Genomic DNA, 14,242 nt, shown 5'->3' on the forward strand with positions numbered 1-14,242 from the left:
CGACGACTAAGATGTAAATCGAGCTTTTCTGGATCCTGGCTGTCGCTCTATTCACGGCGCTCGTGAACAAAGGAGAGACTCATCAGTTTTATCGTCGAAGACCGAGGGCTAGGCTCAACCAGACCTCCTCGAACCTTCCCCTCCGAAACGTTCGTCCCTCTCAGTGAACACGTGTGACTCGACAATGGCGTTACTCGTTGGCCACCAGCACCTTTGGTGCCATCGGTGACAGGTGGTTGAAATTGCCTACTCGGCCGAAACTAAATTCCCGGGACGATGTATATATATCTGTACCATGCTGCGGTAACGCTATGAAGTACTCTGTAGCCCGTAACTGGGATTCGGGTTCCTAGTCTACGCGGATTTCCTGTGTGCCAACAGGACACTGGAACCAGAGCTCAGCCCTTTATATAACCCTAGCTAAGCTATGTCAGGCCCTGTCGTTGCAAACGTTCTAGCCTTTGTAACTCCATCATCACGTCCGTCACCGCCCTATCGACGGCTCCGGTGCTCCGCGCACATTTTCTGCTCGATGCTGTCGGTGTTGGCATCTACTCCAATGACCGCAAGCCACGCCGAATGGTCTCGAAACGCGAACAGTGAAACATCACATGCTCCGCCGTTTCCTCGGCTACCGTACAAACGGGGCAAAAGGGTGACACTACCCGTCCACGCGTATGTAGATACTTCTTAAAGCATCCATAACCTGATAAAATTTGAGTGAGGTAAAAGTTTATCTCACCTTGTCTTCTACCGATCCAGCACGAGATGTTCTGGATCCGCCTAAGGTTATACCTGCCGTGTTCAGCGTTGCCCCATTCCGCCTGCCACCGCCTAATAAAGTCCAGCCTAGCTCTGCCCCGAGCGCTACTGACGTTCTGCCTATGGCACTCGATATCCTCACCTAGAAGTATGCATAAGGAAATCATGGTTGCAGTGACCCCGATCATATTCAACGATATAGTACGGTATCCGCACGCTACGCTCAGAACCATCAGTCTGAACACTTTATTCAGACAGGCCTGTTTGCACTTACTACACCGAGCCGGGGTCCAAGCTGGTGCACCGTGCCTCAGCGCCGACATGGCTACGCTGGTCATTAAACATTCTCCTACTGCAGCTAGGTCCATAGTCGTTCCGCATAATCTTTTGACGCTTTAGCACAAGCAAAATCCATATGGCTGAGGAAGTTCAGCCTATTGTCAGCCAATACACCCAGATACTTCACACTACGCTTGGAGGCAATCACTTGTTCCCCAACGATAATTTAGGCCTCTAGGGCCGCCTTGCGGTTGATGATCATAACCGCTTTCGTCTTATGGTGTGCTAATTGTAGATTGACGCCAGCATTTCCACTTCTTCTAGAAACTCGCCTACCACTGTTAGGACGATATCATCGGCAAAACCTGTGATATCGACCCCAGTGGGCAGCTAGAGCCTCAACACCCCATCGTACATAGCATTCCAAAGCGTAGAACCGCGAATCGAACCCGAGTATCACATGTCCGTATTAGAACGTTAGTCAGCTCACGGGCACTCAGGTTCGAGTGGTTGCTCTCTGCACTGAGTGCTTCAACGAACAGGTCTTTATCGAAGGTCTTCACTTTCCACCTCCGCCCGGTCGACTTCAACCCGCGTGACCGTGGCATCCGGGCTATGAACGACAATAGCCCAATGCAACGAAAAATAACTTACAATTGGAAGCTTGGAACGTGGAATTACAAGTCTCTCAATTTTCTGGGAAATACCCGTATCCGACTTAATGACCCGCAAGTTCGACATTGTAGCGCTGCAGGTAGGTGCCATTGGGTTCGCTAAAAGGAGTCCACGTAACGGCAGATTCGACGAGGAATGCCAGGGGATGTTAGAGTTATGTTTCCATAGTAATTGACGAAAACGTTTTCCTAGGAAGTTGACAAGACGATGGAGACGTGAAGGAGTTCTTTGAGCTCCTCGAGACAGAACAAGGCATCGTTATCGGGAATTCAAACGCAGTTGTTTCCCCCCGTTTTTGCTAGAGCGAGGCTCTCTCTATCTCTACCACAAACGACGACGGTCTGTGCTTTATCAACTTTAGCTTCGCCGTAGCTTTTCGCAATTGACAAGATTCTCGTGCGGCTGTTCCGAATGCCCGCTGAATGAGCAGTTAAAGTACATTTATTATGTAATAAGTACTATTGTGTACGTGGGCGACGGCGGTTTAGAAGTCGGGGAGCGACGGTTTAGAGGTCGGCGAGCGACGGTTACGAACGAGGAACTCATTGAGATCGCTAAATCCCTAAAGGTGGGCAAGGCACCGGGACCAGACGGAATCCCGAATGCAGCCCCCGCGTATGGGACTGCCGCGGATCCACCTGGAAGAGGGGAATCCGCGAACTTAAATCTAAAGAAACCAAACACGCACGATCTATCTCTAGATTACGACTGTCTTTATTGAAACTAAATTTACAAACAGGAAACTTAAGACCAGGTAATAAAACTGCTGTCGGTAGGCATCGTTGGTAATTCCATGGTTGTGAGTATCGGTCCGCCTATTTTGATGCTTCGTCCAGACGATGTGAAAACAGGCAAACGTCCTGCCTATGGAATGTTGATAGATATGATGATGATGGGCAAAGCGAGATGGGCGGCAGGTAGTGGCCAACAATAACATATCCCTTAAGTTTATTTGGCGCATAGGTAGCAAGCGCCGTTAAACAAAACAAAATCAAATTAAACCTTATGTTGTGAATGGGGGTTTTCCCCGCCAGAAGGCCGATCCTTCAATCAGCTTATTGTAATGCATCTGGGGAATTCATGTCACACCGCATATACTTTAAAAATACAGGTAGGCAAATTAAGGAAGAGTGGCGCTGCATCTCCCCCCTCTTATTGAGCTGCAAGACACACGTCTTGCAGTGGTTAGGTGTTTGGTGATATCCGTTAATGCCTTCCTGGTGTAGTCAAGTCTAAATAACTGAATGGAGTATGCTGATATCATATAGCTTGACCAGCGATGTTCGTATATATTGTCGTTTCTCTTATTCGCTTCAGGTTTGTTTTTATTTCGTTAATTTTTTAAACCTTTGATGATGTCCTTTTGATATTGACCTTTTTGTCTGCAAAACCTTCTGCGTTGGATTTTTGATTACGCCTTTTGAAGCAATATTGTTGCCGCTTATGACATAGTTGATAAAACGTTCTTCTCGGTAAATGGTGTTGGTATCAACTTGATAATTATAATAATTATAATATGTATTCTCGTTTGACATTCCTTTTCGCTCGCTATTTTTGTTGTCATAGTACTTTGCCATTTGCTACTTCTCCCACTTCCGTTGCCTTTCGCTGCTTCCGGTTGATCTAGCATTCAGCTCGTCGGTGCCTGGGTACGGCACAACATCCTTCCTTTGCGGACTGCAGAGTCGTTTTCTTTATCGCAACGCTTCATTTTATAATTGTACTTATTTTTCTATCACAATATAGCATTTGCTCATGAAAATATACATTTTTTTTTTGTTTGAATTTCTTTAAAGTGTCTAAAAGTGGCTGCACGCTTTGCCAAAATATTAATCGCTACTAGCAAAACTGCGAATGGGGAATTTACATTGTCATTAAATCTCTTCTAAATTCATTCCAAAAATATTTTTAATCACTCAACTGTACCTATTCGTTATATTATTTAACGTGAAAGTTAAGCCTATCAACTACTAACGATTTCTTTTTTATAAAAATATAACATGACGTATAAAATGCTATTGAAGTTGTAGTATTGCCACGTAATGTTGCATGTTTCCTAGACAAAGGTTTGCAATATATTATTTAGTATAAACCATAATAATTTAGTGTTAGCTGTGACAACGTTATAAAGAATTTCATATTATAATATTTTCTTCGCTTTTCCATAATTAATCATCAACAATCATCTCTTTTTTTTAATATCCACAATGCAATTTTACTCTCTCTATGTTCGATAGTCACTGTTATTATTTTACTTTATTTATTATCTTTTCCTGTTATAAATACTACTGGTCTTTTGATTTTTTTTTTCAAATTACAAAGATATAGAAGAATGGGCAAGTTTATTTTGTATACTTTCTAGCTATGCAGTTTTAATGAATAAAAATAGGCAAATGTATATTAATAACTTGATTGAAGATAGGTTCATAAGAAAGTGCCCACCGGCGAAATATTTCTCATATTTTCCCATATTGTTTATGTATTTAGTCATTTTTGTTTTTTATATATATAGATTATTTTTCATTATAACGTTTTTATAAGAGTATGCATTGAAATTTTGTTTTTACTTTTATTAGTTTAATCATTTGTTCTGTTTAAGTCGTACTAAATTTTTTTAGATTTGTTTCATATTTTAAGCGGTCTCTGTTACCCGTTAATTTTCTTGTTTCCTTTATCTTCGGTCATTTGCCTTATTTTTTTTCTCGTCATTATCCCTCTTCGTCATTATCTTCTCTTCGCGGAATTCATGTATATTATTTATATAGTCGTCAATAACTGTCAATTCTGCTTGCTGCTGAATTCGCTCTTTACGTAATTTATTAAGTCGCTCTTTTCATTTTTTTATTATTCGTCCTCGTGTTCCTTCTTTATCCACTTTACATATGCATGAAACTGCATATCTCCTCCCCTCTCCCTCTGTAGGTGCGTCCACCTATTTTAAGGATTCTGGCAACAGGCTTGGGTAGAACTGTCATACATGCTTACATTCATTCCGGGTGCCGAAACCCGTTCATTTACTCATCACATTCACACACACTCGCTTACTCCAGTTATTCGGCTAACTGGTGTTTGTTTTGCAACAGTCTTCCTAGCCATCTTGCACTAGAAATTCCCTTCAGGAGATTCAACCAACAATCCAATTACTGTCCTTACATCCACCTCTCTTTCTTTTACTTATTACTTATAACTCTCTTGTACTCATGAATGCCTCTTTGTACCGCATATCTTCTTCTATCTGAAAGAAAATAAATTTTATATATAAAAAAACAAATGCCAGACAGCCATCTGTCTGTAAATATGGTTTGCTCCTTTCCCTCCTTTGTTAAATTCACCTGAAAAATAGATACTTAGTTAATTTTTTTAAACATATGTTATTAATTATTAAATTTTCTTTTCTTTTCTGAAATTCCTTGTTACGAAAGTTCTAACTATCAGTCTTCCCAATATTCTAGCATACAATATAAAAGCAGGTCAAGTCTCCATCCCTTTCATGTCAATACGCCATATTATTTATATACCAACTTTCATGCAGTGTCTTCCTTGAATTGTCTTTTATGTCCTTTTATATTTTGAAATATGCCATTATATTCGCGTATGATTTATGTAGGTTTTTTTCCTGTATTAATGTGCATCATGTAGTCAAATAATTATTCCTAATCGCTATATTTCCAACTAACTATGTTAAACCGTTAATCCTTTTTTCCTAAAGATCGACATATGACAACAAAAAAGTGTCGTCACAGTTTAAAAAAAAAATATGTTTTTTTAATCATAATACCGTTTCAGACGGTTATTATGTACTTTTTCTAACTTGTTTCCGTTTTTAATGACCGTGGTCATTTCACTTGGTAATTCGACCACCTCATATGGTCCCCGCCAGTTATTTTGCAATTTCTGACCCGCACCCGTATGGACGGCCTTTACTAAAACTAAATCTCCCCACATGGGTTGCCAATTATTAGTATTCTTATCGTAGAGCTCTTTTCGTTTCTCTTTGGATAATAATAGATTTCTTCTTGCTTTTGCGCGTGTTTCAAAAAATATACTTTTCAGTTCCTTTGTGTAATCACCGTAGCTTAAATCGTCAAAGTCTTGTCGTTTATATACCGATGCCGGGATATTAGCTCTCCGGCCGTACATTAATTCGAACGGCGTGTACCCCGTCGATGAGTTCATTGTTGTGTTGTATTCGAAAGTGAAAAAGGGCAGATGTTGATCCCATGTATGAGGCTTACCGCCAACATACTGCCTTAAATACATTTTTAATTCACGATTCGACCTTTCTACCAAGTTCGCCTGTGGGTGGTATGCACTTGTGGTTATTTTTTTAATTTTCAAAATTTTGCACACATCTTTCATCAATGTGCTAACGAAATTTGTTCCATTGTCGGTGACTAATTCCAGAGGAGCACCATATTTGCAAATTAAATTTTCTACGAAAGTTTGGGCAACCGTCTGGCTCTCCTGATTGACCATCGGCGCAATTGTTAAAAATCTTGTTAAGTCGTCTTGCATGACTAAGCCATATTTATTCCCCCAATCGGACTCGGGCAATACGACGATGTCCATAAATAATTTTTCAAATGGCTCTGATGCGGTTGTCGTTATCCGCATTGGTATTTTATTCATTTTGCAAATTTTATTTTTCTGGCAGGAATCACACTGCCTTACGTAATTTTCAATATCCCGGCGCATATTTGTCCAGGTATACAAAGTTCCAATTTTCTGACGCATTCGCTTAGCGCCTACATGCCCTCCAAGTGGGCTGTCATGAAATTCGTGCAATACCGTTTCAATTTGATCTGCCGATAAACTAGTTCGCTCTTGATCAGCATTAAACAATATAAATTTTTTTCCGAAAAATCCCGCAAAAAACGTTATTATGTCTACAACGTTCTGCTGTTTAATTTTTCTAAATGAGGTGATATTGACCATCTCCTCTGATTCATACAATCTTTCCCCTATTTGGAAACTTCGCGCAAACTTTTCGAAAAAAATTTCGCACTCTATCATGGAGTTGTTTTTTCCGTTTAAAATCATTCCCCATATTTTCTTATCTGGGATAAATACTACGTCGTCTTTTAAGTAGTCTTTCATGCCGTTTGGTAGATCGCATAACTTTGACAGCTCACTATGGGCTGTACGGCTGTTTAAAATTACGAAATTGGGAGTGTTTGCGTCTTTCCCTACAATTGTACGTGAAAATTTTATTTTATCTTCGCAAAGTGGCCTTTGCGTCAAGATTTCTTTATATTCATCAAATGTAATACCTATGTCGTTGGGCGCGGTATCCATGTTCTGGCTATCTGAAACATCGATATTTGACAAGTCTTGTGCACCATCAGCATTGTCGTTGCCGCCATCATGCGCATTTTGCGCGGCCTGCTGCCGTCGCTGTAGCCTGGTTACGGCTGCAATTTGATTCGGTTTATTTTTCTCGATTGTCTCGAGCTTGTTCAACGGTATACGGGATAAGAAATCTGCGACAACGTTCTCACGCCCGTGTTTATATCTGATGTCACACTCGAGTCCTTGAAGTTTTAAGCGTAGTCTCGTAAGTGTGGACGAGGTTTCCTTTAACCTCCAAATGGATACTAGTGGTCTATGGTCGGTGTATACGATAAATCTCTGTCCAAAAATGTAATGTTTGAAATAATCTACTGCCCATACAATGGCAAGTAGCTCCTTCTCGATTATATGATATCGAGTTTCGGCACCTATAAGTGCACGACTCGCAAAAGCAATTGGTCGATTTGTCGACTTTTCGTTTGATAGGACGGCTCCAATAGCATGTTTGCTAGCGTCCGTAGTGAGCACAAAAGTATCTCCATAATTTGGCCTTATTAAGAGAGGTTCTGAAATTAAAGCATTTTTCAGTTCTTCGAATGCATGTTGGCATTCTTCACTCCATGCAAATTTTACATTCTTTTTGAGTAGATCGTTTAAAGGTCTACGAATCTCAGCCATGTTGGGTATAAATTTTCCATAAAAGTTCACCGTACCAAGAAAGGACCTAACGCCTTTCACGGTAGTAGGGGGTGTTAGACATTGAATTGCCTTAACATTTGCATCAGTGGGCTTAATGCCGTCTTTATTGACAACATGCCCTAAATACTCGAGCTCGGTTTGCAAAAAATGGCATTTTCCGGGCTCTATCTTTAAATTATGTTTGCGTAAGGCTTCCAGCACCTTGCATAAATTTTGGTTGTGATCCTGTACACTACCGCCAAATATAATTATATCGTCGAGATAAACGAATGCTTTTACTTGTCCGATCTCGAATAAAACTGTGTTCATTAATCTCTGGAATGTTGATGGGCTGTTTTTCAGACCCATCGGCATTCTTGTAAATTCGAAATGCCCCATAGGAGTTGAAAATGCTGTTTTAGCAGCGTCTCTCGGGTGAATCGGGACTTGGTAGAAACCTGATTTTAAATCTATGGAGGAAAAATAGTAGGCGTTGCCTACATTATCTAGGATTTCGTTTATTAGCGGGATGGGGTAAACAAATGGTTTTGTTACCTCATTCAAGGCTCTGAAGTCTACCACGATGCGGTATTTCTTGTTACCCTCTGCATCTAGTTTCTTCGGTACACATAGCACCGGTGCATTCCATGGGCTTGTGCTTGGCTTGATAATGCCTTGGGCTCTCATTTCCTCGATTTCTTTGTTAATGTGCCTCTTAGTGGCTTCTGGGAATCGGTATTGTCTTTTATTAATCGGAATATTGGAGGAGGTCTCGATCTCATGCACTGCTATATCAGTGATGGTCAGCTTATCTCCCTTAAGAAAAAATAGGTCCGCAAAATTTTCTAAAATCGATTTTATTTCTGTGAAATCCTTGTCTGGTAGGTGTGCTAGGTTAATCACCTCCCTCAATTTCTTCACTCGCTCGGCTCCGATTGCTCGGGAAATGTGTTTGTGTTCCAGAAGATCGCAATCCATTCTGGAGTCTATTTCGAAGAATTCAGGGGTTTCTTCCGCCCCCTCACTAATGTCAGCTTTATTGTGCACCGAGTCGCTTGAACACATTTTTAGTTCTGCTCGCGCGCGCGCCCTTGCGTTAATGCGCCGGTCTCTTAGCTCAGTAGATGAGCCCATCGGCTGCATCTCTTCATTTTCTCTATACAATGTGTAATGTGTTTTGGCATATTCTGTTCGCAATAAATTAATCCGAACATTTTGTCCTGCCCTAGACCTATAACCGTCAGGATCTACTTCTCCCGGTTTTGGGTAATAGTTTTGTAACACAATGTAATCAAAATTATTGCTTACATGCGCCGTGTGTTTCCTCAAGAAGCCTGACCCTAAAATCCCCTGTATATTTCCTGGTAGTTTTTCTACTACATAAAATTTTGTTGGGAATATCAGATCTCCAACAGCTAGATCGAGCCACACTGTCCCCAAGGTATTCAGGTGACCATCTCCAAGCCCTTGAAAAGTTGTGGACTCTTGGATGTTAGGTGTCTCTTCATAAAAATACAGCATGTCCTTTTCGATCAGGTTGTCACATGCTCCTGTGTCTAACAAAACCGTGAATGTCACGTGATAATATTGTTTTGCCGTAAGATCCATTGTAAGTTGTCTATCGGCATTATAATATATGCGTTTTGCTACGCACGCGCTGTAGTCCCAGTTGGGTCCTTGATTTCTGGACACGAATGGGAAAAAATTATTCTCCGGTGGGGTTGATTTGCCACCTCCGCAGAAAGTACAATGATTATGTTGTACTTGCCAAGCGGCGAGCACTCTATGGTCTAATTTTCTGGGTCGATTGTGATAGCCTGTGTGTTGCTGCGGCCTTGGTCCCTGGTTATTTTGAGCAAATTGATCCGGACGGTCACGCCGGCTATTTGAACCTCCACCGCTCTGTTGTGGCCGATGTTGATCATGCTCCCTAGGATTATTTCTATTAAAATTATAACAATAATTCCGATGGTTATTTCTGGAATTATTACTGTTAATGTTAAAATTAGGCGCGCTTTGGCCGTTATTTCTATAGTCTCCGCCGCTTTCATATTTCGGGTCATTATCGTATCTGTAGTCATTATTCCGATATGCCCTGTTGTTATCGTTATAGTTATTGTAATTACCGTTACCCTTACTACGATAAGGTCTCTCATTATCATTACCTCTACTATAGTTAGAATAACTAGGACCATCGTTTCTTGGCTGATTTTGATTGCATGGGTAACCGTATCCATAATTACGATTGCGCCCGTCCTGTGTACCCCAATTCATTTCCCTGGGTAAGTTATTCAAAACCTGCATTACCGAGTCCATTCGGTATGGATTGCCTTGATTTCCCGCACCTTGAACCTCCGGTTGTCCGGTTGGTTGTCCGGGTCGGAGCCTGGAAGGACCTGAGTATGCGAATGCACCTCTTGCTTGATCTTCTATCAACCTTCTTCCCAAAATTTTGGATTCTAAGACTTCGATCTGTTCACACCAGTGTTGCTCTGATTCCAAAGAATCTATAAGCTCTTCCAGTGTGAGCGTCTTTTTTGTCTTTGCCATTTTTTTTAGTTGCGGATTACGCAATCCGCTAATGAAATGCCATTTAAGATTCCTGGCAGTAATCGACTCTCTTATTTCATTCGGGGGGTCAAAAAACTCCGTCTGAATTTTAAGTTGCTTTGCCCTATTTGCGAAAGCTGAAAATGATTCTCCCTCTTCTTGTTCCAGATTATCAACTCTGGTTATCACCTCGTCCATTTTAACCGAGACGCCGAAAATTTTCCTTAAATTAGCCTTTATGTTCTCCCAGTTATCGGCTTTTATAATATTAGCTTTTCTCGCCGCATCACTTTTTAGTTTGCCCATTACAATTGTAATGAGCGGGGACTGTGGCTCGCCCTCTGCAATAAGAGACGCAAAATAGTCCACTTGTCCGATAAATCCATCAAGCTCCTCCACTTGTCCTGAGTAATCAGGGATAAGCTGGTGGGCTAGCGCTAAGGGAAATGCCATAATTTCTGGTTTAGAATTTCCCAATTTTAACTCCCAAAGAATCTTAAAATTCTTTGCTGATTTCCACAAACCGCTTTTTTAATTGCTTTAAATGAGTCTCAGTGTCTGAGTTCTCTTCGTCGCTATTGCTTAAATTCCCGGCAATTATAGTCGACGATAAAATACGCTCATTAACTGATGAATTTTCTACCAGCGAAGAACTTGTAGTGATGACTTCCCGATTTCGAAATCGAATTATTCGGTCGGTCATTTAATTTAAAAAGAGAAAAAAGAAATGACCGAATAAAATTAGCCCCCACACAGAAAAATTAATGATCGTTAGAAACAACAATATGTGTTGTTAAGTTCGCTTTGTATCATATTTTTGTATGAATAAGAATAATATTTAAACCGAATTCATGCTCCTGTTCCTCGTCAGTCCGGAAACCCTCGTCGATAATTATAGTTTTTTTTTTAACTAGGTATTGATCAAACAAAACATGGCAACATCAACAAGACAAGAAAACGTGACAATAGAGTGAGCTAAAATATGTTTTAAAGGCCGAAATGTCAGGCAGTATAAAAAACCGTTTTCGATATCAAAAATGACTGCAAAGCCGCAAATCCACAATATAATATATCTCAGTCAATATCAATAATATGGCAAATAATCTTTGACCAACAAACGTACCTTAATCTCTACAAAAATAAAAAGAAGAAATAAACAAATAAACTTACCCCACAATCATCTTTTTTTTGTGATTAACTCAAAATTCAGCAGCAGGAACAAAAAAAAGTGTCGTTGAACAGATTAAAAATTTTGCTAACCTCAAACACAGCCAGTCCGAAACAATTAATGCGAAACGTTTTTGTTTTACTTCACTTGAGCTTCTGTAGCATACACCGACTTTGCACTCACTTCAAGCACTTTGTTTCCGAAATGAAACAAGGTTTTTCGACTTTACAAAATTATGTTTCGTACTACTACCGCGGCACCAAACACAAAATGGCACGGATTCCACCACCAGTCAGAAACTACGTTCGGCTCTCCTTCAGGGTCACCGCTGTCACCACAAAAATGCAGCCCCCGCGTATGGGACTGCCGCGGATCCACCTGGAAGAGGGGAATCCGCGAACTTAAATCTAAAGAAACCAAACACGCACGATCTATCTCTAGATTACGACTGTCTTTATTGAAACTAAATTTACAAACAGGAAACTTAAGACCAGGTAATAAAACTGCTGTCGGTAGGCATCGTTGGTAATTCCATGGTTGTGAGTATCGGTCCGCCTATTTTGATGCTTCGTCCAGACGATGTGAAAACAGGCAAACGTCCTGCCTATGGAATGTTGATAGATATGATGATGATGGGCAAAGCGAGATGGGCGGCAGGTAGTGGCCAACAATAACATATCCCTTAAGTTTATTTGGCGCATAGGTAGCAAGCGCCGTTAAACAAAACAAAATCAAATTAAACCTTATGTTGTGAATGGGGGTTTTCCCCGCCAGAAGGCCGATCCTTCAATCAGCTTATTGTAATGCATCTGGGGAATTCATGTCACACCGCATATACTTTAAAAATACAGGTAGGCAAATTAAGGAAGAGTGGCGCTGCACGAATTTGGCCATTAAAGCGGCTATTTTGTGGGCTCCCGAATTATTTGGGGCAGTAATGAGTAGATGCCTGGAAGATGGCTCATTCCCGGACAGATGGAAGCGACAGAACCTGGTCCTATTGACGAAGCCGGGAAAACCCCCGGGTGTCCCCTCGTCATATAGGCCGATCTGTCTGCTCGATACTGCCGGCAAGGTGCTAGAGAGGGTTATCCTTAACAGACTCGAACAGTACACGGAGGGTACAAACGGTCTGTTAAGGAGCCAATTCGGCTTCCGTAAAGGCAAATCTACGGTGGATCTTGTCTGTCACTAAGACAGCCAAGGTGGCAATCCAGCGTAAGAGGACGAGTATCCGCTTTGCGCAATTATCACGCTCGATGTGAGAAATGTGTTTAATAGCGCTAGTTGGAACTGCATAGCCAACTCGCTTCGGAACGTTCAAGTGCCGGTGTCGTTGTACAGGATTCTGGAATCGTGTGCTATGCAACAACACGGAGGAGGCTCAGAAGTGCGTTCTAATCCCCGCAGGGGTTCCGCAAGGTTCCATATTGGGCCCGGTGTTGTGGACCGTCATGTATGACTAGGTGTTGAAGCTAAAGTTCCCGGTAGGGGTGGTGACTGTCGGCTTTGCGGACGACATCACCTTGTAAGTCTACGGTGAATCTATCAGAGAGATGATGTCTAATAACCAGAGGTTTTGTGGGACTTCGATTTTGAGTCATCTGTGATAGAAACGAATGGCGCCGGAGAGAAAAATAGACTCTATCTGCTGTTTCGAACGTTAGCGATGTTTTAATAACCAATGCATTAGAATTAGTACGGCATATTCGACTTCGTTTGATCAGTATTGAAAAGAAAGTCAAATTCAAATTCAAGTTGTTGGATAACAAGTATGATTTTTAAAATAAAATCAAAGCCTTTCCTACTCCTGCTTTGTTTCATATTTCAAATTATTTTCGAAACATAAATCGAAAACATTACACTCAATCCGAAACTTTTCTTCCTCTTATTTCGTGGCATGATGTTCTTGTTTCCTATTACACTTTCGACAATTGTTGTTTTCCCGACTGCTTGCTACAGTCGCAGTATCGTTCAGTTTGTGGTCGTGTGTACATCGAACGAAACGAACCAAAACTTGTGCATATTGAGATTTTCAGCAACAAAGGATCAGCAATCACAAAGACTTCCGGGCAAGTGCAGGTGCAGAATATTCAAAGTGGATATCCGCTAGGATCGTGTATCGTAAAGCATACTCAAACCACCGTCCCAAGGCCTACTAAGTGCGTGAGTTTAGGTTTTTCGCCACAGATGAGGTGAAAAATATTCGCAGTTCGCTTTGTAAATAGATAGTATTTTTTTTTAATTTTGCACCGATTTAAATTTAGGTGTACACTATTGAATGTGCTATTATTGTTATGCAATTTTATTTTTGGTTTAAAAAATGTATATGAATTTACGCATCTAATTGCGCCTTATTTTGATATGCTTCAAATGTTTGAGTGTGATTTTCATCTAGCTTATTTACTAACCACTTTTTCACAAACGGATATTCGAAGTAATTCCGTCAAAAGATTTTTAACATGAATCGTTATAAGTTAAGTTTAAAACAATTCGATAAATAACATCAGACCCTGTATCGGGGCAAAACAACATCAGCAGGCAAAATGGAAAAATCAATTTATCGATTTTCCCTTTTGCATATCAGCAGGCGGGCTGACCACAACAAAGCACAGATTGTACTCTCTGTTTTCGTTTCTCCGCCCCAAACACGGAGAGCGCGGCAAAGTTTGGAGGGAAAAACGATGAGCATATGTTGTTTTGGTCCAACCTACCTGTTGATAGACCAATCCTCTATAACAATAACATTTGTTTCTTTCCATTTACGTTTCTTTAAGGTAATCGAAACCATGATAGAAAGCTCCGAACAGAGCACAGTAGAGCCTTCCGCGTCGGCTCAGT

Source organism: Sabethes cyaneus, chromosome 1 (assembly GCF_943734655.1).
Source record: "Sabethes cyaneus chromosome 1, idSabCyanKW18_F2, whole genome shotgun sequence".
NCBI classification, from domain to species: Eukaryota; Metazoa; Arthropoda; class Insecta; order Diptera; family Culicidae; genus Sabethes; species Sabethes cyaneus.